The sequence below is a fragment of the Eurosta solidaginis genome, chromosome 3, assembly GCF_040869045.1.
Source record: "Eurosta solidaginis isolate ZX-2024a chromosome 3, ASM4086904v1, whole genome shotgun sequence".
Lineage (NCBI taxonomy): Eukaryota > Metazoa > Arthropoda > Insecta > Diptera > Tephritidae > Eurosta > Eurosta solidaginis.
Window position 1 is genome coordinate 214,452,676 of NC_090321.1, and position 27,063 is coordinate 214,479,738.

The window sequence follows — 27,063 nt, forward strand, 5'->3', positions numbered from 1 at the left end:
AATTAGGCTTCAATGTAAGGCATTCATGTGTGTAGCAAAAACGACAAGTTAAAGGGCTATCGATAGCCGCCAAAAAAACGTTCGATTATGTATAATGCGCATGCGACAAGACCTCACCTGGCGATTTCTTACATATGCATACATACATACATATTCGAGTATGTAGTAGTTAGATTTAAACTTGACGTGGGTGCTACGTGCGTCTTTAGCCTCTTTTCTGCACTCTACCTTTCCACGCTCGTGGGTAAACAGAGCCACGGGGGCTTCACCATAAACTCAATATTATTGAAGCTCAGCAAATTCGGTGCTTTAAATTTGGTGATGGAGCAAGTTTGGGTCAGTCAGCTGTGGGTTGAGCAGTGCGTGGTGTGGTCAGCTTGTGATTTAATGCAGATTGAGTTTTAATTTTAAACGCATGCGTTTAAAGTGATTTTGTGTCAGCTTCGTATTATGTCGAACGACCGCATGATGAAGTGATGAGTAGCAGCAAGACGCATTGGTCGCGTGTGAAACGTGAGCGGTGAAGTGAACAATGAATGGATGCACATATGAATTGCTTTGTTGTCAAAGTTTTGCTTACTGTCTATCTACTTCTATAGTCCAGACCGCGTAGATGCTGGAAACCCGTAATTATATGCGCGGGCAGAAGTTGCTCCCTACGCAGCAGCGTAGCTTCTCAACCACAACGCATAAAAACTTTTTATAAAAGTTTGAGCGCATCAATGGTGAGCAGCATTTGCATGGTATTACTCGCGCTGCGCGGTACGAAATTTTGTTGAGGAAATAAGAAACGAAAAAATTTTAAAAACTAAAAAAAATATTTCGTGGTTCTTTTTTGTTCGTGCGGAAAGAAATAAAGCAAAAAGTGTATGAAATTTGATGTGGTGTGAGGAAAAGTGGTGGAATTGAGCGGTGTATGAATGAATGTGCTGATTGCTTGAAGGCCAAAGACAACCGAAAATATTACGCATATATTACGATAATAATACAAAAACAAAAATAATAATAATAATAAAGAAAGAAACGACGAAATTTTGTATGCGTGCAATTTTTGGGAACCAATTTACATTAGTAAGTAATAACAACAACAACCTCAGTCATTATGTGTGAATAAATATTTAAATAAGTGTACAAAGAAATGATAAAAAAGTTGATTACTTAATCGATAAAGGCAAAACAAGAAAATTATTTATAAGTGACGCACAGTTGAAGAAAATTAAGGGTAAGGACACCGATTGGGAATGCAGGCAGATACTACCTAAAATCTAGTAATTTTATTTTTATATTTAAATTAATGTTGTTTCTTTAGTTGTTGTTGTATGTGCCAACAACAGCCCCTTGTGCAAGTTTTAGAATAGTCGTCCCCTCGAAAAAGGAGTGGGGAAAGGAATACTACGGGGTATTGGACTGATTAACTGGTTCATATATGGGTCAAAGTTGGACGGGAAGGTTGGCTTAAGGATTTCCTGTCGATAGCTCAATGTAAGGCACAAGTTTAAGTTGCCCGAACACTGTAGCGTCTTCCAAGCCGAAGTTACCGCCGTGGATGAGATGCCGGCCACTGCTACTGCAGTTAGAGAACTCAACACTTATTCGATAGCCAAGCGGTTATTTACGCACTATTATGGTCAACTGACCTCGTTTGCGGTTGCGTCGAATTATTTTAATATTAATATCATCTAGATCCCGGGACATACGAGGTGTGTTCAAAAAGTATAGCGAATTTTGAATTTTCGCAGGTTACGTGTTGATAGTCATGTCTCTCACTTATTCCGACAAGCTCGGCTATTTTGAATCTTCACTTAATTGTTCACAGCTGCTTTCCTTGCACGTGTTTTGGGTCGTCTTCGATTTTTAACTATTAATTAAAAATAATTTATCAAGGAACCTGTATTCAAATTTGTGCGAAAAACGAAATTAAGTGCCCGGATGCATTCCAAATGTCGACTGTGGCATACGGAGAAGCTACCTTAGACCGAAGCAACGTTTATCGGTGGTATAAAATGTTCTCAGAAGGCCGAGAAGATGTGAACGACGAAGAGCGTGCCGGACGCCCGAGCACTTCAATAACAGGCGAACAAATTTACGAAGTGAAGAAAATGTAATTGAAGAAGTTACTGAGGACCTAGATATGTCGATTGGCTCGTGCCAACCGATTTTTATCAATGATTTGGGCATGAGACGGTTCGCCGCGAAACTCTTACCAAAATTGCCCAAATTCGACGCGATTTTTTGGCCAAAAACAACACACTAATCATAATAACCGCAGTCAGCGTATTCCCCAGATGTGCCCCCTGTCACTTTTTCTTGTTCCCTAAGCTGGAGAGGCCCACAAAAGGACGACGCCACGCTACGATTGACGAGATAAAGACGGCATCGAAGGAGGAAGTGAACAAGATAAAAAACAGATTTCTTGAAGTGCTTCGAAGATTGAAAAAACCGTTGGCACAAGTGTATAAAATATCTCATGGGGATTACTTTGAAGGGGACAAAATAGATAAAAATGAATAAATAAATAATTTTTGAAAAAACACAAAATTCGCAATACTTTTGGAACACACCTCGTACATATCCAATATACCTGACAACTGTCAACTAGAACTTCTTGCGCGCTTGGATGTAGCTGAACCGAATATAGATGACTGCGGGGAATACAGGGTACTTCTGGCCTCTTGTGGTTTGCTCATCAATGGATGGGCCTCCAGTCAACAAAGCCAACGCTTGACGGACACCAACTTTTGCAGGGTAGCGAGATCCTTTTGGCCAGAAGTGCACAGGAAGCGATCTGCTTAAATTGTTGGGATCATCACGACTCATACATCAATGTTTATTGTGGTTTTAACGGGTCGCAATAGGACTCCATGCGGTACGTCCCAACTACTTCAAACCTCCTCTAACAGCTGCATGGAGGATTGCTAGGTGGAATCAAAGAAACCCTTCATGCTTGGCTGTCCAGGTTTTTCCAAAACTAGGTGAACGTATTTCGGTCTCCGCTTACTAGCATTTTTGAAGAACTTATAAAGGGTCGTGATCGGTCTCATTCGAAACTGCAGTGTTGCCACGCAACGGTTCTATAAATAGCTATAGCTTACATTACCGTTATATTATGTGGTATTACAACAGACCTTCATGTTATCCAAGTGTGCTTCAACTGCAGAGGTTGCTACTACTCAACCTAACATAACCTAGTGTTGTTACGCAAACTAAGAGATTGTGACTAGTTATTTAGGTGAGCGGTAAGTGGGGGACTGTTTGAAAGCCAATGTATAACAGAGCGAAAGAGTTACGTAGCCCACTAACCCTATTACTAGCACTACTTCCTCAGAAACGAATCCTAGAAACTCAAACTCGCACTCTCTGTGTATTTAAGTCGCCTCTTACTATAAACATGTCTACCGCGTGAATATTCTCAGCTCCTTAACCAAGTGGGGCATCAACAAAAACCTACAACGGAAGTCCAAATAAACTAGTAGCTTCAAACTGGGTCTGCACCAAAACGAAGTTGCTGTTGAGGTGTTGGCTTCATATAACAGTTGAAAAGATGGTTTGTCATGTAGAGACATACCGCATTCAGGACGTACATAACGTATGCAGGGGTTAATTCTGAATAAGTAAGAAGATACTACAATATCCGAATCGAAAATGAGTTAGGATAACGCGTGATTCCCTGGAAAGAGAGAATTCTCCTTTCACAACATTTGGAAGTGCGATTCACCGGGCGTGATTCTTTAAAAGAAGTCACCGAATCTATGTGGATAAGTTTGCGGGTCTGCTCATGATCCTTTGAATCAAATGGCTACGTTATGTATGGCCGGATTTTATCACAATGCTTACTCCTTACTCGCTTTGAAGACACAGCCGCAGTTATCTGTTGGAAACTCACAGCATTGTACTCTTTAACATTGAGCACTCTGGCCTCGCGATGTAACTGGTATTCAGATATCACAAGGAGACATCTCGAGGAAGTTCTCGGTGTGGAGCTTTGGCTGGCCTGCAACTTTGTTTTGGGGACTATTGTAAGTTGGAAGGCCAATTTTGTGAGGCGTAGCACAACATCGAAACGCTTTTTCGTGTGAGATAAATCCTTTTCCGACATATGCAGCAGAACCACAGCATGGGACCAGGGTTAGGTTCAATAGGAGGGTATGGAGCAGTCCAGCTGCAAAGAGCTGCTTCGAGGATGACAATTTGTGGGAGGGACGCATAAAATTAAATGGGGTTACACTGAAATGACAGCCCTTAGTCGGGAAAAAAATTCAGTGGCACTCCGGTACATAGAGCCGGCTGCCGTGGGAAGCGAAACATGTTTTCGCCTTTCCCTGAAGCGATGTCAGCATTCGACTTAAAACTTTTGTTGCGACTCTATCCTTTGTCCTTTGAATGCGATGTTGGATACATGTGTCTTGAAGCTGAGGTAATCATCAAACTTACATGAGTTTAGGCGCATTCGGAAGTCGTGAACAATGTAGTCGTGGATTTGGTTCATTGACGGAGCCAAATCGCGCTATGTAAAAAGACTGGGGAGACTAGGGAGAGTTTCCTTCAGAAAATATAGCAACTATTTTTGGTGAAGAATTGAGTTTGAATATTTTGAATATTTTGAATATTGTTGTAGAGATAAGGGCACTCCTCGAAGATTCTGGGCAGTGTTATCGATATGGTTGGTCTTTTGCCGGATATAGATCCGGTACATGCGGGTAAAAAGCACCATTCCCGACCATCTCGGGAACGATTTATTATGAGCACATTGAATCTTCTAGGCCATCCTGCACCCCACCCCCTAGTTCTATGAAAAACTGGGGTCGTCAGAGCCTCGCCTGCTAAATATGTGTATGATTCATTCATATTTGTAACAGGATTCGTCCGCGTAGGTCAGGTTTTGGTTACGGAAGCTATAAATTGCGCTTATCTACCCCTTGATATTTTGAAAAATAGCAAGGTGCAACTTCAATGGGAGGTTGGAAAGGGTGTGTTTCAATATCTCTGGAAAATGCAAGGTGTTTTAAATCTCTGTGTACTTTCCTCATTTCCTTATGAATTCATACGTGAACAAAAGTTATTGTCAACTTTCTAAAATTATAAGTTGTCGTTCTTGATAAAAGTGCATTTACACAATTAGCTATAAAGTGCTTACTTTTCAGATTAAGCCAGATCGATATTATTAATTTGAATTCATACAAAGTTCTGAGACTTCATCATATCATACGAAGTCGTTTCAATTAGCTACCGTGTTTTCCAGTGAGAGTTTAAACTACAGTCAAAACTTGTCACTTTGGCTTCTTCAACTAAGATTGTTATTATAATTTAAGGTATTATAATTTAAGGAATCGAAGTCGTACTACGCGTTATCAATTTGTTATGGAGGTGTTAACGGTTTGTAATTGATCAGCTATGGGGTTTTATACGTGTGCTCACGGAAGTATAGACGAGTTCTCGAAGTATTGTAAGTTTGCTGTCGATAAGAATAAGATTTACTGTTTTTTTTTGCTGATGAGTTATCGGTTTGTCATAGAAAATTTATCGATTTACTATCGGAGAGTCATCGATTATTTTTCGAATAGTGATCCATTTATTGCCAAAAAATTATCGGCAAGTCATCTATTATTAATCGATTTATTTCTAAAATATAATCAGCAAGTTATAGATTTGTTATCAAAAAGTTATCGAAATATTACCGATTTAGGATCCCAAAGTTACGGATTATCGATCAAAAAGCTATCGATAAGTTATCAACGAGTTATCAATTTGCTATGGAAAGGTTATCGATTATACCGAAAAATAATCAGTTTGTCACCGATAACTATCTATTTTTGTTATCGAAAAATTATTGATATGCTATAAAAATATGAGCTTGATATCAAAAAATCACTGTGTTATTTGATAAAACTTAACTATAAAATCGAAATCAAATCTCTTATCCGGCCATCGTAAGCCGATAAGAAACCGATATCTCAGCCATAATAATTCGCTGTCAATATTAAGCCGGTAATAAAACAAAACCTTGTCGGCGTCGCTTCTTACCGATAAGAAGCTGACGAAGTTCTTCTCAAAAAAGCCCGAAGTAATTTGTTCTAGGTAAAGTTTCCTCTGTTGTCGTTTAACTTCAACTCCTAAGCGAGCTCTCGTTATCTTAAAAGCATTGGTTTCCAAGACGTGCACCTGTATGTTTACCAACTTCACGAGTACTTAGTACTTACTCACGCCTTTTTTTAAATCAGAGATGATCCAACCTAAAGTAAAGTAGAGCTCTTGAACTGTAAACCACTTGAGTGGTTAAATTTTTAAATGTAGTATTTATCTTCCGTAAACTTTGTTATTTAAAACACGTCGTTTGGTAGACAGTATTTTTAACTTATCTTATTAAGAAAGTAGAAGTGAAAGCTTAGATTTGCAGATGTTTTGTTTTTGTACTGAATCACGCCAGAACGGAGGATGGATTTGGATGCCATTTGACAACACATGGATACCAAATAGTTTGGAACCGTCCTTCTGTTAGTTTTTTTGTTTGGAAAACTATGGAACTAGGCATTGTGGAATCGCCAAATTTTCTCCTTTCCATTCGTCTAGAAAAAAAGCTTTCTAAATCGGTATAACTTTGAGTCGATTTAACCTATATATCAAGGTTTAAACAAGTTTGAAACATTGTAAATTACTCTCTAAGACCACGTTTACACATGCACTAATTTACATTAATTACTCAATAGATAATCTACGCATTTACATATGTTCCATCCCTAGCCACTATATTATCTGTCAAATTTTCAGGTATCTCTTTTATTTCGTACTTCCAATTGCATACAACATTCTAGGGGTGATAATTTATCAATGAAAAAAAGTCGGAAACTCTAAAATTTGTTTATAATTACCGATTATCGAAGGGAAAAATGTATATGAGAAATCTAGTCATTTAATATACCGTTTAGGAGCTAGGTCTAATGCTGCTACATCTAGTATCATTTTAAAACCGCTAAGATTGAACCCAATTCAAATCTCAAGAGTAGTTTCAATCTGTTTCGAAAGTTCTTCCTAAAACGTGAGCTCTTAAAGGTACTTCAACTACTTTCGTTAATGAATTTGCATACAAAGCTCTAAGTGTAGCACTGTTACAACCCATAGGCATGTTAAGTGATCGATCACTTGCTGTACTAATATTTAGCGTAACAAATCCCATTTGTATATTAGGGTGTTTCATGTTTAAGAGATTAATTTTCTCAGTGCTACATAAAAATTTCAATATTTATGATAATAAGAATAAGCTTATTCAAAGCTTAGTTATAAAGCTTGCCCAAATGTTTCCGTGAGCAATTTTACCGATTATTTTCATCAGTTAACATCTGAAGCCCCTAGCATTCTACATATCCGGCCATACTTCTTTTGATACGAGACAGGTTTCTTTTTGCATAACAATATCCCTCCCTACTATTGCCCATGTCCCTACTTCTTGATGCATCGCGAATGCTGCCAATGTTCGACAATATAGTTCGGTCAAAATTGATTCAAGGAATTTAATGTACGTTGTGACAGCGTACTGCCCTCAAGTGGTCCAATGAAACCAGGCTAATCCTGTTCATGCCGAGTCGTTGTGAAGCAGTGGTTTGTTAACCGTCGAAATCTAAAACTGCTCAGCTACAGAGGAAACCTCATCAGCTAAGTAAAATAAATTACTTATTTGTAATTAATATATATACATATAATGGATAGAATTAGTAGAAATTGAATTAAATATGTTCATGAAAACAGTGAGTTACTATTAAGTGAGGAAAGAACAGATTTTTTAATGCAAAAAAGCGAGTCTCAAACATCAAATGTGCTAGAGTGGGAGTTGTTATTCTGACACAAACAGCGGAAGGGCTCATTTAATTCAAAATTTGTTCTACAACGTTTTAGGTAGAGAGGTTTAAAATGTCTTGAAGGCCGGGAAGGGACTTCGCTGAACAGAAATGAGCTAGAGACCGTAACATTTAGTAATTTAATCATAAATACAATTCCAGGAATTTCCCTACGACTAGCAAAGGTGGGAAGGTTAATAAGTTTCAGGCGATTAGTATAAGGTGGCAGATTATGCGTAGAATCCCTATGGCAATCTGTTAAGGAGAAAAGTGAGAATTGTTTTTGGACTGATTCTAGCCGATCAATATGAACCTGGTAGCTCGGGTTCCAAATTATTGTTATAGTAGTAGTAGTTTATTTATTTTCTTTTAAAATGAAATTACAAAAGTAAAAGCAAAATTAACCTGAACTAGATATAAAATAAATATATTTTTTTTAGACAATAACAATAAATGTTGTGTGTCTTAATACCACTTATATCTAAACAAACATTTAGGAAAATTCGTTCATAATAAGACTTCTATATTTAAGAGAGTTACTTATATAAACGTAAAGCGAATGATAGTTGCAACCTTTAAGAATATTTATCACCATCTGCAGATCTAAAACTTTCTCACCAAAACAATTATACCGAATATCTTTATATATAGGACATATGCCAATGAAATGGTATGTGTCTTCAACACCATTTAGATTGCAAAGAGAGCAGTTTACGGAAGCAACGTTTTTGAAAGTTCTAGCATTAAGATTTAGCAAGCCACCCCTTGCCCGGAAGATCAGACTTATGGCATACGCAGAATACGTATCATTAAAATAGGTGGAGTCCGTAGGAATCAAGCCGGAGTAGAGGTCATGTGACCTAGACTGCCGTGCACTTGCGGTGTAATTATCAAACGCTTTTTGAATAAATTTTTCTAGTACTATTGGAATACTAAGCTTGAGCGATGCGTGGGAGAAGTACGACTGGGGAATCATGTTAACACTTTCGTAAATGTTTTTCCACTTTTTGACCCAGTAGGAACCTTGCCTTGCTGCTTCCTCTGCTACCACGCGGGGGAGTCTGTTTGGAGTTAAACTTAAACAGCTTGAAATATAAAGCATGTGTGTACGCAAAGTATGTATGAATAGGGAGCATAAGCTTGATTCTAGGTGTATCGTATAATTTGGTGTGTTAGATGGCAGAAAGATTAACTTTTTTACAAAGAAACGGAGAAGTTTCTCTACGCATTCAAACTTATCAACACCCTATATTTGGGCACCGTAAAACATGATGGACCTACATGCGACGTCAAAAATTTTCATCTTTTTTGAGATACAAATGCGAGGGTTATTTATGTGTTTTAACTATGTAGCAATTATAGCTGTCTTAACCTCTGCCAGTTTCGCATCAAGGTGCTTTATGTTATACCAAGCACTTGTACTCATTAACAATTTCAATGATCTTGCTCCCATAATTCCATTGAAAAGTAGGAGACCTGTTACATTCCCTGAAAACTATTATTTTAGATTTGGCGAGGTTAACTCTCAAGCCCCACTGCATACTGTAATCGTAAAGCTCATTTATCACTTACTGTAAAACTTGTGCCAAGTCGGCTAAAAGCACGATATCGTAGGCGTACATAAGAGCTTTTGCTGTTGTGTCCGCAATCTGTACACCGCCGGAGAGACTGTCACTTAGGTCATTTATATATATCGAGAAAAGAGTTTGACTCAGCAAGCAACCTTGTCGAACACCTTGATTGACAGTAAACGGCTCAGAAAGCACTCCATCAAACCATATCTGACTTGGTGTATCTTTATAAATGAGTCGCAGAAGCTCTATAATGTGGCTGGAGAGACCGATATGAGCCAATTTGTAAACAAGCATATTCCGAGGAACTGTGCCAAAAATCAACAAAGAAAGCGAAAGTTTTCTTCTTCGCACTGAAGTTTAAGCGTACTATACTAGTTAAATTGAACAGATTGTCCATTGTTGAGTAGTTTTTGCGGAAACCCGCTTGGCATTCCGTAATTATATTGTTACTATCAAGCCACTCGTTGATGCTTGTTATATTCTAGTATGATTATTGTTATATTCTAATATCGGCCTGACTAATGTTGTATACAGAGCTTTAGTAACGTACGGGTCGCTAAATTCTTTAGACCATCGCTTTACAAACGCCAGAACACCTCTAGCCGTATTAACAGTTGCAGTAATATGAAGGTTGAAGTTAAGTTTACTGACCAATATAACACCAAGGCCTATAAAACTGTATAAACCTGTTCAAGATTATAATTGTTAAGAGTGTAGGAAGCTGTCTGAAGTAATCTACGAGATAAGCACATACATTTGCATTTTTTAAGATTAAGTGGCATATAGTTGATGGTTCACTAATTGTGCAATGCGTCCACATTTGATTGTAAAAGAGAACATTTTTTACATTATCAGGGTACATCAAAATTTTAGAAAATTTGATTGTTGTAGAAATATCGTTTATAAACAGCAAGAACAGAATTGGGCCAAGATGACTGCCCTGAGGAACTCCAGAAGTTTGCTTATGAGAGTGAAGTTTTCACTAATTGCCAACACAAGTTGTCTTTTTATCGATTGGTCGGAGAGATAGTGCTGGGAAAATGGGAAGAGTACAGGCAACTTGTTACCCATTGCCCTTCCTTCTCACCTACCGGGGCACAACCTCAGTTAATATTTTTTACAAATTCTCGTGTCAGATTAAACATGTTAATAACAACTTGGGCAACGTTTGTAGCACAGATTTTTCCTTCCTTCTGTCGCTGCGCTTACACGATATGTCGGTGCCACCGAATAGATTTCCGATGCTCTACCAAGCAGTTCTGGACACCTCTAATTTAAACTCCCTCACATAAATCCATATTCCTGCGCTGTAAAACTAAAAATATTCCACTACGGCCGTTATCCAATAAAATATGCTAGTTGTTTAAACGATTTGCTACGTGATTTTCACACGTTATTTAAGTACCACAAAATTATAGTATACAAATAAGTCGTAATATTACAGTAATTATTTAAGTAAACCATACTTTGTACTTATATAATCATTTACATTGCAACTATTGACAAAGACAATTAGGTAGTTGGACATTTGTAGATAAGTGCTAAACTTTGTGTTAAATGTTACGCTTTTTGATGACATTTTGTGTAAGTGTTCAGTAGAATTTGAGGATGCTTTAGATTCATAGTTCTGTTGGTAACTTTTAACTCAAGATCGGATAAAACAATTTTTAAAATCATAGCTGTGTTAGTTACGTAATGTTTCATAGATGGTTTTCAATAGGATTTAGATCAATATGTCGACCTAGTTTTGACGCATGGACCAAAATGTGGACCAGTGTGCTCCAGAAGGTGTGTTCACAATATGAGTAAGATATAGAAGGTGTTTATGAGGGTTTTAACAAGGGGTGGTGGTTAAGAAGGAGAGCGAGTTATACAAAAATATATAGGCTGAAAAAGAGAAAAAGAAAAATAAGAGATATTAGTGGGAATCGGGATTTGGAGTGGGAGTAGGTATGGAATTTGGAGAAGGAGCGGGAGTGTGTGTGGGAATAAAAATGCGAGTGGAAGTGTGAACGGGAGTGGGAGGAAGATAAATGGGTTATGGGATGGACAAGTATAAAAAGAACAAGTAAAGGTGTCTAAGTTCGGGTGTAACCGAACACTATCTACTCAGCGTGAGCTTCAATTGTGCATTTCATTTCAGACAAATTACTTCTCTACATAACACGTGGCACATCCCGTTAAAAAATATGTCTCCTCATTTCCTCTTACAATAAAACTTAATAAGTGAAACATCATTGATTTTGCTCAGTTAATGCTTATTATTCTAGTCTACAACCCTTTTAAACTTGTTTTATATCTAAGTTACCGTGGTCTTTAACTGATCCATTTTTACTAGAAATATTTTCTGCTATAAGGAAAATATGTGTACACAATTTCATTACGATATGTTAATCTTTCTTCGAGTTATGCCTCCCGAAACATAGAAAATTGCTTAGTCATAAAAGGGGCGGTGCCACGCCCATTTTTAAAAATTTGAAGTTTTTCCTATTTATTGCTATAAATTCACTTGGGAAATGAAATACCATTGATATAAAGCTCTTTTTTTGCAAAGATATAGCTTATTTTATTCGTCCACGACCCTTTTAAAAATCTTTTATGTGAAAGTGGGTGTGGGCCTTACCCGATTTCGTTAATTTTTCTACAAAGGTTTCCTTATAGTAAAGATAACCTCTCTGCCGAATTTCGTTACAATAGGTTTAATAATATTTATATCTTTCATGAAAATGAAATGGTATATTAATTTCGTCACGAAACCCAAAATTGTAAGTCCTTAAAGGAAAATAGATAGACCCACCATTAAGTATACCGAAATAATCAGGATGAAGAGCTGAGTTGATTTAGCCGTGTCCGTCTGTCCGTCTGTCTGTTTGTAAGCAAACTAGTCCCTAAATTTTTGAGATATCTTGATAAAATTTGGTGAGCGGGTGTATTTGGGTGTCCGATTAGACATTTGTCGGAACCGGCCGGATCGGACCACTATAGCATATATCCTCCATACAACCGATTTTTCAGAAAAAGAGGATTTTTGTCATATCTTACTCAATTTAACAGATTGAAGCTTCAAACTTCACCATATAATTTCGTATATTGCACATATTGTTGCCTGAAAAAATTGATGAGTTCGGTCATATATATAGTATATATCCCCCACAACCGATTGTTCAGATAAGAAACTTTTCGTAATTACTGCCCTATTTTAAGAGCTAGAGGCTTCAAAATTCAACGAATGCTTACGCATATAGCATATATTGTTGTCTGAAAAAATTATACAGATCGGTGGTATATATAGTATATACCCCATATAAACTGTAAATTTTTCCCCTTTTTTACGGCTAGAAATACGTGATTCGTAGTCATAGTTTTTACACGCAGACCGCAAAAAACCTGAAACTTTGCATCCTCACACAAAGTACCTATCTGTTTTTTATTTTGTATTTATCTTAAAAATCGTTTAGGTATGTAGGTCTGTTCACTATATATCTTATACATCCGATTATTCGGGGATTACGAACGGGATAAGATTATTGTTCAGCCCCATTCATGAAAGGTATGAAGTCTTCGGCACAGCCGAAGACAGTCCCGTTCTTACTTGTTGTAAAATTGATTTTATCACAAGTGGGCGGTGCTACGCCAATTTTAAAATTTTTTTCAAATTTGTATCAAAAGTCTTAATATCAGTCCACACGTCAAATCTCAACATTCTAGGTGTATTATTTACTAAATAATCAGGTTTTTTGTGTTTTCCAAAATGTTATACATATATATAAAAAGTGGGCGTGGTTATCGTCCGATTTCGGCTCATTTTCAATACCAATCTATTCTGGGTCCAGATAAGCTCGTGTACCAAATTTGGTGAAGATATCTCAATTATTACTGAAGTTATCGTGTTAACGCACAGGCGGACGGACGGACGGACATGGCTCAATTAAATTTTTTTCCGATACTGATGATTTTGATATATGGAAGTCTATATCTATCTCGATTCCTTCATACCTGTACCAAAAATCGTTATCCAATCAAAGTTAATATACTCTGTGTGCAAAGCACGCTGGGTATAAAAATGGAAGATAATGCAGAAGAGAATGAGATTGGGACAGAAGAGGGCAAGTGGGGGTCACTTTTAAACAGGGATGTCGCATCCGAGGGGGGGGGGCAGCAGGGGCGGATGCCCTGCATACATTCCGTCTGGGGGCAATAATGATCACTTTATGTCAATTTAATTCTATTGATCCATCAACTGTTTTCATAAATCACTTATAGTCATTCACCAAACCATCTCAATGTTTTGATATTTCGAAGTGTAAACAGGGCTTAAAGATTTAATTTCAGAGTCGATAATCGGATGGCATAGATTGTTTGAACATATATCGACGATTTTCATGGCTGAATGTAAACAATTCGTTCTAATGTTGGCCGATCTCGTGATTTTTGACGAGCAACGTGATCTGTGGTTGTGACTTTCAGTAACAGCGGGTTTTATCCGTGACTCAATCAGAACAAATGCCAAGGCAATGGACGCTTTTAGAGAACACAGTTTTTGGTGATACGTTGCAAACATGTTTCGATCAGTTGGGTGATAATAATTTTGTTTTATGACCAACGAGTTGAGCCAACTGGCAAATGAAATAATTTAACTTAAGTTTTAAGAAAAAGGATTTCTTAAATTATTTTTACACTTCACAATTATATTAAGAGGAAACGTTTTATTCATAACCAACACTTTAAAATTTCAAAGAACTGCTAGACAGCCGAATAAACACGTTGAGCAAATATAGTGAAGTTAATCGACATTTGTATGTGAGAGACTACGTGTTAAGAAATATATTTTAAAAGTAGTAGTGAAAGCAAGATTGAACGTTGTAATAAATATTGAATGAAAAATGTATATAAATATATACTAACGGTTTTCATATTTGGGTTTGCCCCCCTAAATTTCGTTGCGACGTCCCTGCTTTTGAAATCTAGCCAAACCAATTTTCGGGCAGAACAAACACCTTTTCCACAAAAAAAAAAAAAACAAGTAAGGACGGGACTGTCGGGCTGTGCCGAAGACTTCATAACTTTCATGAATGGGGCTGAACAATAATCTTATCCCGTTCGTAATCTCCAAATAAACGGGTGTATAAGAGAAGAAATATATAGTGAACAGATCTACATATCTAAACGATTTTTAAGATAAATATAAAATGAAAAATGGCAAAAAGCCCCCTTATCTGAACGACCGGTTGTATGGGATATATATTATATATAGCTCCGATCGAAATGATTTTTACAGGAAATCTTCCACGATATATTAGAATTAATATCACCAAGTTTCACGTTTATACTTTCTAAATTACGGCAGGAATGACTAAAATCGTCTTTTCTGAACGATCGGTTTTATGGGATATGTTATAGTGGTCCGATCCTACCGGATCCGACAAATGTCAAATATAATATAAAAATACATTCTTGTGCCAAATTTCATTGAGATATCTCAAAGTTTGAGGGACTAGTTTGCGTTCAAACAGACAAACGAACGGACAGACGGACATGGCTATATCAATTCAGTTCGTCGCCCTGATCAATTCGGTATACTTAATGGTGAGTCTATATTCTATATTTCTCAACGTTACAAACATCGGACCAAAGTTAATATACCATTTCATGTTCATGAAAGGTATAAATATATACTTCATGGAGTTGTCAATGGAACCATTTTTGCACAGGTGTACTATTCATCCGGAAGACAAGTCAATATTACTTCAACAGAGTCCTGGGATATTAGTTGGATAACTTAACTTTCCAAAGAGCAGTTTCCCCACAAAATTTGTGTACCTTACTTTGCCGTATTTATATAATTAATGCGAACGTGTGAGATCGACTATGTTTGCAAGAGCATGACGCTTAAATCACTGAATCAATATTTCTAAAATTTGTTGCACTTATTTTAAATAGCTTGAACAAAGATACCGTGCCCGTGCTGCCCCTAAGAGTGCCTTAATGGTATTGTCACTTGTATGAAATTACTTAAAAATTACTAGAACTTAGAATTTCTTCTCGAACACACGCGACATTTTCGAGATCCGAGAAAATCGAACAAGTTCGAGAAATCGTAAGCTCTAAAAATTACACGTTAACCGCCTATATGAATATCAAATAAAAGTTATTTTACTTTTTATTGCATTAGAAATATTTTGAATTAGGGCTACCACTTGGGGTTGCCACTCAACCTTATTATACATATTTCTCTTTATATCCACTACGCGAACGGTTGAATTGATTTGGATGAATCTTTGGTACAATTATTTTCAATGACTTGGAAAAGGACACCGGCTTCACGAAATATCAATATCTCATATGATTTTGGAGATATGGACATTGCGAACAATTTCCGATAAAACGCCACTGAAGAAGTGCTTAACGAAGCATTGCAACTAATTGAGAATAACGCTTTTTTCCCGACAAATAAACTCATGTACGATTTGGGCTTACCAATCGCGCAGCGAACAATGGAGTCGGATGGTGAAGTCCTCAGAGAGCTAAACTATGATACAGATGCTTTGGTTGCTGAAGTCATGCAAGTAAAGCCTTTATTGTTATCAGAACTAAGGTATATTTTGGGTAAAATTGTTAACCAGATGAATGGTGGGGAAGATGGTTTATATTTCGTAGATGCGCCAGGTGGAACTAACAATACCTTTATAATAAACCTGTTGCTGGCGCAAGGATAAGTACATTGGTTAAGATGTTGCTTCATTAAGCAAAGGCGCGACTCTTCAAAAATAATGTGGCGAATATTAGCATTTATAGCGTTTTCTTTTCTGAAATAAATTGTTGCCTAAGTAAATGGTAAAGCCTTAATAGAGTTACTCCTACTCCAGAAAAATTTCAACATTTATAGTGCATACAAATAACATTTCAACTCACCATATTCACTCATATTAACAGAGTATATGTGGAACTTAATAGCGAATTGAGAGTTTCACAGAGTGGCACTGCCACATCGCCATTTTATATAGGGTAAAAGTGTAACGCTTTTGCGTTGCGAGCAGGCAAAGAAAAGAACAAAATACCCCGTAAAGGCGTTGCATGTTTTTTAGAATAGAACACCCTTGCGCGGCGTACAAAAAGCGTAACACTTAAGCCAGAAAAGAAAACGCTATTAGATACATCACTATGCTGCTACTAAATAAATGCGCAAAAACATTAAAAAAAACAGCTACGCATACATGTACACAGCAAAGCTAACAGCAAAGAGAATATTTCATATACATATTGTTACGAATATTAGCAACACTAAGGGGTACTGCCATCTCTAAGCGATGCTAAGCAGTGACTTGTATTCACATCAATAGATCAATCATTATGTCTGTATGTACACGCAGCGGAGAAGAGACGCACAAACACATGCAGATATCTTATCTGAGATGCTCCCAAAAGTATGCAATTATAATTGTGCTCACATACACGCGCATATGAGAAGCTATAAACGTAGTAATTTTATAGCTGATAACCAACTAGTAAATTCTAGAACGGAAGCGCCTAGGAGATGCGAACGAGAAGTTACAGAGTATAGAAGGCAGCAACAGTAGAGGCACGGCAATCAGTTTCATTTAAGCAAGCTATTGGTTGTGAAGTATCAGTGTTATTGTGAAGTACTTTAGTAAAGGCCATTTTGCATTATTAAATATTGGAGTTATTTGTTCAACATTTTAGCGATACGAACGTTAGTAGAAGATTTGGAATAAGAGGATTTGCACTAAATTCATTACATTATGTACATGTAGGCAGCAGGTAAGAGCAGAAGTTATTACTCACACAAAAACACGCATGTATGTAGCTAGAAGATGAAGGTGAATATCAGATACAAAAAGGAGACATAAATAAGCAGCTGTTCGCGAAAGTCTAGACCTAAGGAGAAATATGCGTACGAGGAATCGGAGATTATAAAAGCAGTGCAAGCTGAGGAATAATGCATGATTTTGTTCTTAACACGCTTTAAGTGAAATACGCGAGTATTGTAATTGTGAAATACTACCACATTTTGCCATTTTGAATATTTGAGTTATTTATTCAACAGTTCAGCGATTCGAACTATAACAGAAAGGACACAGTCATCAGGAGTTTCTTTAAATTCGTTATAATATTTACAAAATTAATTTCTGTTAAACTACTTCGCTTATATCTTCCATGCTGATGGAGGCTAGTATTGTATAAATATTTTGGCGTTATTAAAAGTATTGAAATTTGATTACTTTTCGTTAGCCGATCAACTTTTCTTCCGCGTCGTTTTATGCTCATCTTATTGATTATATTGGCAGCCACCGTGGTGTGATGGTAGCGTGCTCCGCCTATCACACCGTATGCCCTGGGTTCACACCTAGGGCTGCCAACCCTCCGGTTTTCGACCGGAGACTCCGGTTTTGAGGTTGGTGTCTCCGGTCTCCGGTTTTCGGACGTATTTCTCCGGATTTAGGGGAGTGTTAGTTCAAAATTTAATATTTGCACATAACTTTCTGAGGTTCAAGCATTTGCTGTAGTTTATTTCAATAAAATAAGTGAGAAAATACACTTGTAACAGATATTGCACGGTCCAAAACGAATTTCATATTTTTAATTTGATAAAACTTGAAAATGTAGTTTTGGGCGACCTTGAGCGATACTGAGTCACCTTAAGAACAGACTTAATAAAACCTTCATAGGACACTGGAATTGGAACAAAGAAATAAACAAATTGGAATCGAATAACCGAGTCGAATGCGAACATTCTTTATACCGACAGATATAAAAAATTCCGTAGAATATAAAAATTCGCTGAAATATATTAACTGAAACAGATGTGTAATATTTAACTATTATTTTATACAAAAGTAAGTTTTACGTACGTCATACATATGCATGGACCTAAAGATGGAAACTGTTGTTTACAGCCTTTTATTGTTATTCGCAGGTACTAGTATGAACGGAGATACTGAGCCTCAACAGAAAAGAAAAAAATATGATTGTGTTTTTCAACAGTCGTGGCTAGAAAATGAGAAATACAAAAAGTGGATTCCCAAAGTCGATGAAAAACCTGCGAAATGTATTTTCTGTAACTTAAGTTTTACAGTAAAATGGGATGGCGAAAATGCCCTATCTAAGCACATTGGAAGTGAAAATCATAAAAAAAAAACGTTAGGACCGTGGATGCAAACTCTTTAATGACAGCATTTATGCCACAGAAAAACTCTTCTGAAGAAATGAGGGTAGCTATCGTAGAAGTATGTTCTATTTACCATGCTATAAATCACAGTCACAGTTATTTGAGTACTGATTTCGGAATCAAGTTGAATGCACTAATATATTCAGACTCATCATCAGCTCAAAAAGTTCACTGTGGAAGAACTAAAGCTGAATCAATTGCTTTAAAGGTTCTTGCCCCATGTTCAATTAAATCCACTTTGCAAGACTTGAAAATTAGTCGTCCACAAGTTCACTTTTCTATAGCTACAGATGCTTCATTCAAGGTTCGAATCGAGCTCAAGACCAGAACAATAATTTTTTTCTAATGATAATTATTGTTATTTTTTAATTTTTCTAAATTTGAAAAATTGAATTTTGTTTTTGGAATAGTAAGTAGAAAATTTTTCAGACAACCTGCCATAGCTGCGCAGATAGATCCATTTCGAAGGGTGCTAAGCCTTCATCATCAGTACGCTTTAGGCATGTTGCGCTAACCATTTAGCTATACAGCGGTGGTTTGTTTGACTGGCATGCTTCAAATAGAGGATCACAAAAAATGTACCCAATTGTTGTTCGTTATTTTGACTGTGATAAAGGTATTCAAAATAAACTTATGGATTTTTTTGAAGACGCAGAGGAAACTTCATCAAAAATTTTTGAAAATATAGAAAAGTTCCTAGAAAAATATAATTTAAGTACAAACCAACTTTCTGCGTTTTCTGCAGATAATGTCTCAGTAAATTATGGTGTACGTAATTCTGTGTACCAAAAAATTACAAATAAGTTTCATGATACAAACGTGGTACAGGCAAATTGTAATTGTCATGTCCTCCATAATTCTGCAAGAATTTCTATGAAGACATTGTGTTTTGATGTTGAAAACTTAGTTTTGAGAGTTTATTCCGAGTTTTCGAATAGTGCAAAGCGCACCAAAGAACTAGAAACCTTTTTTGAAGATTTTGAAATTGAGTACAGAAAAGTTATTCGGCACGGACCGATCAGATGGCTTACTTTAGGTAAAGCTGTTGATCGCTTAATACAATCGTGGCCTGCCATATCGATGTATTTTAAAAGCCGGGGGGAATCTAAATGTCATCCGGTTATATGGCAGTTCGTACAAGGCAGTAATTATGATGATGTCGGAAATTTATCTTCAAACCTTACGCTTTCAGAATGTTTTCTTTACTTTACGCATCATTATTTGAATATTATGACAGAGGCAATATTGGCACTTGAAAAAAATACGGTTACGTCAGCCGACTTACATTCTATTCTTGTTAGCGTTAAGTCTAAAATACAAGACCGACAACTATATCAGTTTTTTTGGAGTCAAAGTCATGACGAACTTAAAATTTCTGGACAATTCAGACCAAGAAAAATTCAAGAATTATGCTAATGAAGTATACAAAAAGACAATAAAATACTTAGATCAATATTATGATTTTGAAAATTCGGTTTTCAAGTTATTTAGCAGATTTGACTTAATCAATGTGGTTACATACGACGATGCGCTCAAGACAGTGGAGGTACTTGGCTTAAAAAATTTTAATGAAGATCGGCTATATGATGACGTTAGAAAATTAAAGGAAATACATTCCCAATTTATTCAATCAATAGATGTTTCAGTAATCCCAGTCGATTTAAAATGGGTTCGGTTATTCAAAAGTACCGATTTCTCTGAGCTTCCAGAAGTTATCGGGACTATTTTATCTATACCTACACGTAACGATTTTGTGGAGCGTGTTTTCTCATTAGTGGGAAATTTATGGACTAATGAGCGAAACTGCATGTCAGTAGATATAGGCAGAATTAATGATTAAATAAATTATAAAATGACATGCCAAGAATTCTTAAACCTTTTGAAACAACCTGCACAACAAACCCTTTTAAAATTATCTCAGAAAACTGAGAAATACGGATTTAAAAATTAAAAATTGCTCCAAATAGTTGCAAAAGTACTTTTTTGAATTGTTAAAATGTTTTCGTTTATTTAAATAATTTTGTTTTAATAAATATGCATAACTGAATATGCATACATATGTGTTTATCTACACGAAAGTAAAATGTCTTTGAATTTATAACACGGTTTTAGAAGACTTATATTTAGACAAAATAAAACCGGTTTTCACGAACGAGAGTGTTAGTTTGATTTTCATATTTAGCCATTTTCGAAACTTAAATCTCCGGTTTTGGAATATTTTCAAGTTGGCAGCCCTATTCACACCCCGGGCAAATCAACATCAAAATTTTAGAAATAATGTTTTTCAATTAGAAGAAAATTTTTCTAAGCGGGGTCGCCCCTCGGCAGTGTTTGGCAAGCGCTTCGAGTGTATTTCTGCCATGAAAAGCTCTCAGCGAAAACTTATCTGCCTTCCAGATGCCGTTCGGAGTCGGCATAAAACATGTAGGTCCCGTCCGGCCAGTTTGTAGGGAAAATAAGAGGAGCACGACGCAAATTGGAAGAGAAGCTCGGCCTTAGATCTCTTCGGAGGTTATCGCGCCTTACATGTTTTTTTTTTATTGATTAGTATATTTTACTATTTGTTTATTAAACACCTCATATATATATACATTTTGCTAATTAAATTTTATAGAGTTAATCAAAAAAGTATGGTATTGAACTATTAGCACATCTTTGTTTGCTTAATTTATTTATTTAATAATTTTCGCAGCTGCGAATTTAACTTAATGATTTGCGGTTTCGATTGAGTGAAACAGTTAATACAATTTTATTTCTGATGTGGTGCAGTCAACATTTCTAACTAAGTATTGGGTTGGGGTATTGACTTGCCATTATAGAAATCGATTGCTAAATGCAATTCACGCTATCTCGGCTGTCACTTCGAAAACGCCATATCTAAAAAAATAAAAAAAAAAAAATGACCATCTCAGAATTCAACTGAAGAAAAAATACAACGATTTTCGTGCCGGCAGCGAATGGATGCTGGCCTATTGTGGTACCGTTTGCTTTGAGGAAGTGCTGTGGCGAAGGCAATGGAATTCAAAACATTCTCTGCTTATTTTCCGTGTTATTCGATCGAAGTCGGTTTGGTTGTTTATGGAATCCAAAGGTTGCCAAAGATATGTTTTTGTGGGTCAAAGAATGCCACTAAAACCATTGCGTGAGTGTGTTTGATATATATTGCGTCAAACCTAGAAGGTAGATTATCTTATCTTAGAAGTTAGATTATATGATTTATCTGATTGATCTTATTTTAGACATCTAGAGCATTGAAATATAATAAATAATGCAGTTACAAATTACTCAAAAATATTATCAAGATCGACATCTTTTATGGCACTGTAGCGAATTTCATAAAATTCTTCATTATTCAGCACTTTCTATTATATTATATTATAATATTCAGTATTGCAAAATGTTATTTATTTACAACTATACTCTTCACAATTAAATAACTCGCGTACTTCATTTCCAACGTTTAAAATAAAGCTAATTGATTGTTTCTCAGTTTGCGCTGATTTAATACTCTCAGCTGCTTCGTTCGCATATTTCTCCCAGGCTTCGCCTATTTCTACTAGGAACAGCCTTCTCGAATAGTTGCTTATATATTTCTAATTTCTATACTCAAATTCACGTTTGATTTCTAGATACATGCGTGTATATGTGTGAGTAATAACTTATGCGCTTGCATCTGTTATTTACATACACCTGTAATAAGGACTGAGCTCTTATGCGCCCTCACTGTAGCCTTTCGTGCATATGCCAGAGTAATATGCGCCGTTTATTGCGGTGTACATGTATGTGTGCCTGTTTCCTCTTTCTCTTTCGCTCTTAGCTGCCGTTTATACATATATGTGTGATTCCTTGCTTTGCATTATTATTGTACAGCATATGTATCGAAATTTGCCATATTCGCCACGATGCAAATCCCAAACAAACGCTGTGTACTTATAATAAGTTATTAAAATATTCAGTGAAACTATTACCATTATTATTATTATTTATTATTATTATTACTATTATTATTATTACTATTATTATTATTAGGTCTCGATGCACTGCGACCTTTATTTAGATTTATTTTGCTTGAGTTTTCTGCCTATTACTGTATGTGCAGGCTTTTAATGGACCAATTTAGGCTTTTTACTCTATATAACGATGGTATTAAGACTGATATTCTCGTTGCTGGGAGTATACATAATTTGACCTGCCTTTGCCTCTGGGTATTCAATCCAGTGTCCAGCGTAGGGTTCCCTTAGTGTATGCATTTGCGAGTCCACAGACCATACAATGCTGCTAAAGCACCCTGCTTGGCTAGGTTGTCTGCCTGTTCATTACTTTCATGCAAGGAACTTAAGACTGCCTGACTATCTGACATAATAAGTATACTCCTCAAGCATAAGTTTCTTCGTAGACGATATCTACGGCAAACTTCTATACGATTTCTGCCTGAAGTATAGTGGAGTAGCAACCCATTAGTATCGATTTCTTGAAGTTCGTCCCATAAACATCGGCTCCCGTTTTTCCGTCATCAAGTTTTGTTTATTCTGTGACCCAAACCTCTGAGACAGGGGATAGTTTATGGATTCCCTGTTTTCCAAAGGGTTCTGTCCACAACGCACACCTGAAAATTATTTAAAATTCTAAGGATAGCATCACGTAGTTACAATAAGGGTTTCCTATGAACTTTTTTATTACATTGATATGCCCTGACATGTTTCCGCTCTTTAGCTTAGAGATATTTTAAGTCTTAGTGCAGTATGTTTTGCCTCTTTCTCTATAAAGGTTAGGGATGGAAGGTATCCCCACTAAGCCACTTATTCCATCAGCAGAGGACTTTCTCATCCACGACTGATACAAATCAATACAAACAAGTTGATGCAGTTCGCTTAATTTTGCCATTGCTGTTATTTGCGTGGTTTTCGGCCACAATACTAAGGAAGCATAGATGACTATGGACTTCACAACAGTATTAAATATCCAGCATACCATTTTGGGAGATAGCCCCATGTTTTGCCATCGAGTCGAGTGCAGGCGTAGAAAGCTATCGTCATATTCGGAGACAAATCTGTCTTAAGGACCAGATGCGTTTTACGTCTTGAATATTTAAAGGTTAGTCAAGATGTAGACCGCATATTCTAAGACGAATTTTCACATCTCTTCCTTAAAAGATATAAATATCACGTGAGTCTCTATCTTAGAAAAGCTTTTTATAAGTAACGCATATTGCGAAATTGTTATATTTTTATACCTTTCATGAACATGAAATGGCATATTAACTTTGGTCCGATGTTTGTAACGTTGAGAATTATAGAAGATAGACTCACCATTAAGTATGCCGAATTGATCAAGGCGACCAACTGAGTTGATATAGCCATGTCCGTCTGTCCGTCCGTCCGTCTGTCTGTTTGAACGCAAACTAGTCCCTCAAATTTTGAGATATCTCAATGAAATTTCGCACAAGGATGTATTTTTGTATTATATTAGACATTTGTCGGATCCGGTAGGATCGGACCACTATAACATATATCTCCCATACAACCGATCGTTCAGATAAGACGATTTTGGTCATTCCTGCCGCAATTTAGAAAGTATAAGCGTGAAACTCGGTGATATATATTCTAATATATCGTAGAAGATATCCTGAAAAAATCACTTTAATCGGAGCTATATATAGTTATATCCCATACAACCGATAGTTCAGATAAGGGGGTTTTATGCCATTTTTTATACTCAGTTCAGCAGAGCTCACAGAGTATATTAAGTTTGATTGGATAACGGTTGGTTGTACATATATAAAGGAATCGAGATAGATATAGACTTCCATATATCAAAATAATCAGGATCGAAAAAAGATTTGATTTTGAGGTATCCTGATGAAATTTGGTATGTAGGTTCCTGAGCACTCATCTCAGATCGTTATTTAAAATGAACGATATCGGACTATAACCACGCCCTCTTTTTCGATATCGAAAATTTCGAAAAACCGAAAAAGTGCGATAATTCATTACAAAAGACCGATAAAGCGACGAAACTTGGTAGATGAGTTGAACTTATGACGCAAAATATAAAATTAGTAAAATTTTGGACAATGGGCGTGGTACCGCCCACTTTTTAAAGAAGGTAATTTAAAACTTTTGCAAGCTATAATTTGGCAGTCGTTGATGATATCATGATGAAATTTGGCAGGAACGTTACTCTTATTACTGCATGTACGCTTAATAAAAATTAGCAAAATCGGAGAAGGACCACGCCCACTTTTAAAAAAAATTTTTTTTTAAATTAAAATTTTAACAAAAAATTTAATATCTTTACAGTATATAAGTAAATTATGTCAAGATTCAACTCCAGTAATGATATGGTGCAACAAAATACAAAAATAAAAGAAAATTTAAAAATGGGCGTGGCTCCGCCCTTTTTCATTTAATTTGTCTAGGATACTTTTAATGCCATAAATCGAACAAAAATTAACCAATCCTTTTGAAATTTGGTAGGGGCATAGATTTTATGGCGTTAACTGTTTTCTGTGAAAATGGGCGAAATCGGTTGATGCCACGCCCAGTTTTTATACACAGTCGTCCGTCTGTCCTTCCGCATGGCCGTTAACACGATAACTTGAGCAAAAATCGATATATCTTTACTAAACTCAGTTCACGTACTTATATGAACCCACTTTACCTTGGTATGAAAAATGAACGAAATCCGACTATGACTACGCCCACTTTTTCGATATCGAAAATTGCGAAAAATGAAAAAAATGCCATAATTCTATACCAAATACGAAAAAAGGGATGAAACATGGTAAGGTAATTGGATTGTTTTATTGACGCGAAATATAACTTTAGAAAAAACTTTATAAAATGGTTGTGACACCTACCATATTAAGTAGAAGAAAATGAAAAAGTTCTGCAGGGCGAAATAAAACACCCTTAAAATCTTGCCAGGTATTACATATATAAATAAATTAGCGGTATCCAACCGATAATGTTCTGGGTCACCCTAGTCCACATTTTGGTCGATATCTGGAAAACGCCTTCACATATACAACTACCACCACTCCCTTTTAAAACTCTCATTAATACCTTTAATTTGATACCCAAATCGTACAAACTCATTCTAGAGTCACCCCTGGTCCACCTTTATGGCGATATCTCGAAAAGGCGTCCACCTATAGAACTAAGCCCCACACCCTTTTAAAATACTCATTAACACCTTTCTTTTGATACCCATATTGTACAAACAAATTCTAGGGTCACCCCTGCTCCACCCTTATGGCGATATCTCGAAACGGCGTCCACCTATGGAACTAAGGAATACTCCCTTTTAAAATACTCATTATCACCTTTCTTTTGATGCCCATATTGTACAAACAAATTCTAGGGTCACCCCTGGTCCACCTTTATGGCGATATCTCGAAAATGCGACCACCTATACAACAACCACCACTCCGTTTTAAAACCCTCATTAATACCTTTAATTTGATACCCATATCGTACAAACACATTCTAGAGTCACCCCTGGTCCACCTTTGTGGCGCTATTCCGAAAAGGTGTCCACCTATAGAACTAAGCCCCACACCCTTTTAAAATACTCATTAACACCTTTCTTTTGATACCCATATTGTACAAACAAATTCTAGGGTCACCCCTGGTCCACCTTTATGGCGATATCTCGAAACGGCGTCCACCTATGGAACTAAGGATTACTCCCTTTTAAAATACTCATTAACACCTTTCTTCTGATACCCATATCGTACAAACAAATTCTAGGGTCACCCCTGGTGCACCTTTATGGTGATATCTCGAAACGGCGTCCACCTATGGAACTAAGGATTACTCCCTTTTAAAATACTCATTAATACCTTTAATTTGATATCCATATCGTACAAACGCATTCTAGAGTCACCCCTGGTCCACATTTATGGCGATATTTCGAAAAGGCGACCACCTATAGAACTAAGGCCCACTCCCTTTTAAAATACTCATTAACACCATTCGTTTGATGCCCATATTGTACAAACAAATTCTAGGGTCACCCCTGGTCCACCTTTATGGCGATATCTCGAAACGGCGTCCACCTATGGAACTAAGGATTACTCCCTTTTAAAATACTCATTAACACCTTTCATTTGATACCCATATCGTACAAACGCATTCTAGAGTCACCCCTGGTCCACCTTTATGACGATATCTCGAAACGGCTTCCACCTATAAAACTAAGGCCCACTCCCTTTTAAAATACTCATTAACACCTTTCATTTGACACCCATATCGTACAAAATAAATTCTAGAGTCACCCCTGGTCCACCTTTATGGCGATATCTCGAAAAGGCGTCCACCTATAGAACTTAGGCCCACTCCCTTTTAAAATACTCATTAACACCTTTCGTTTGATGCCCATATCGTACAAAATAAATTCTAGAGTCACCCCTGGTCCACCTTTATGGCGATATCTCGAAAAGGCGTCCACCTATAGAACTTAGGCCCACTCC

At 36.6% G+C, this 27,063-nt stretch overlaps 1 protein-coding gene across 2 annotated transcripts in view; it reads left to right on the forward strand.

Moving 5' to 3' along the window:
* The first annotated feature begins 376 nt into the window (after positions 1-376).
* LOC137246956 (nose resistant to fluoxetine protein 6-like) overlaps positions 377-27,063 on the forward strand; it is an 82,736-nt gene continuing 56,049 nt past the window's right edge. The window contains exon 1 of one of the 2 annotated variants that reach the window (XM_067778007.1): positions 377-1,071. The gene's annotated coding sequence lies outside the window, so the exon portion shown is untranslated. Of the gene's footprint in view, positions 1,072-1,101; positions 1,223-27,063 lie in introns of those variants that run through there. The other variant, XM_067778008.1, reaches the window with a different exon arrangement.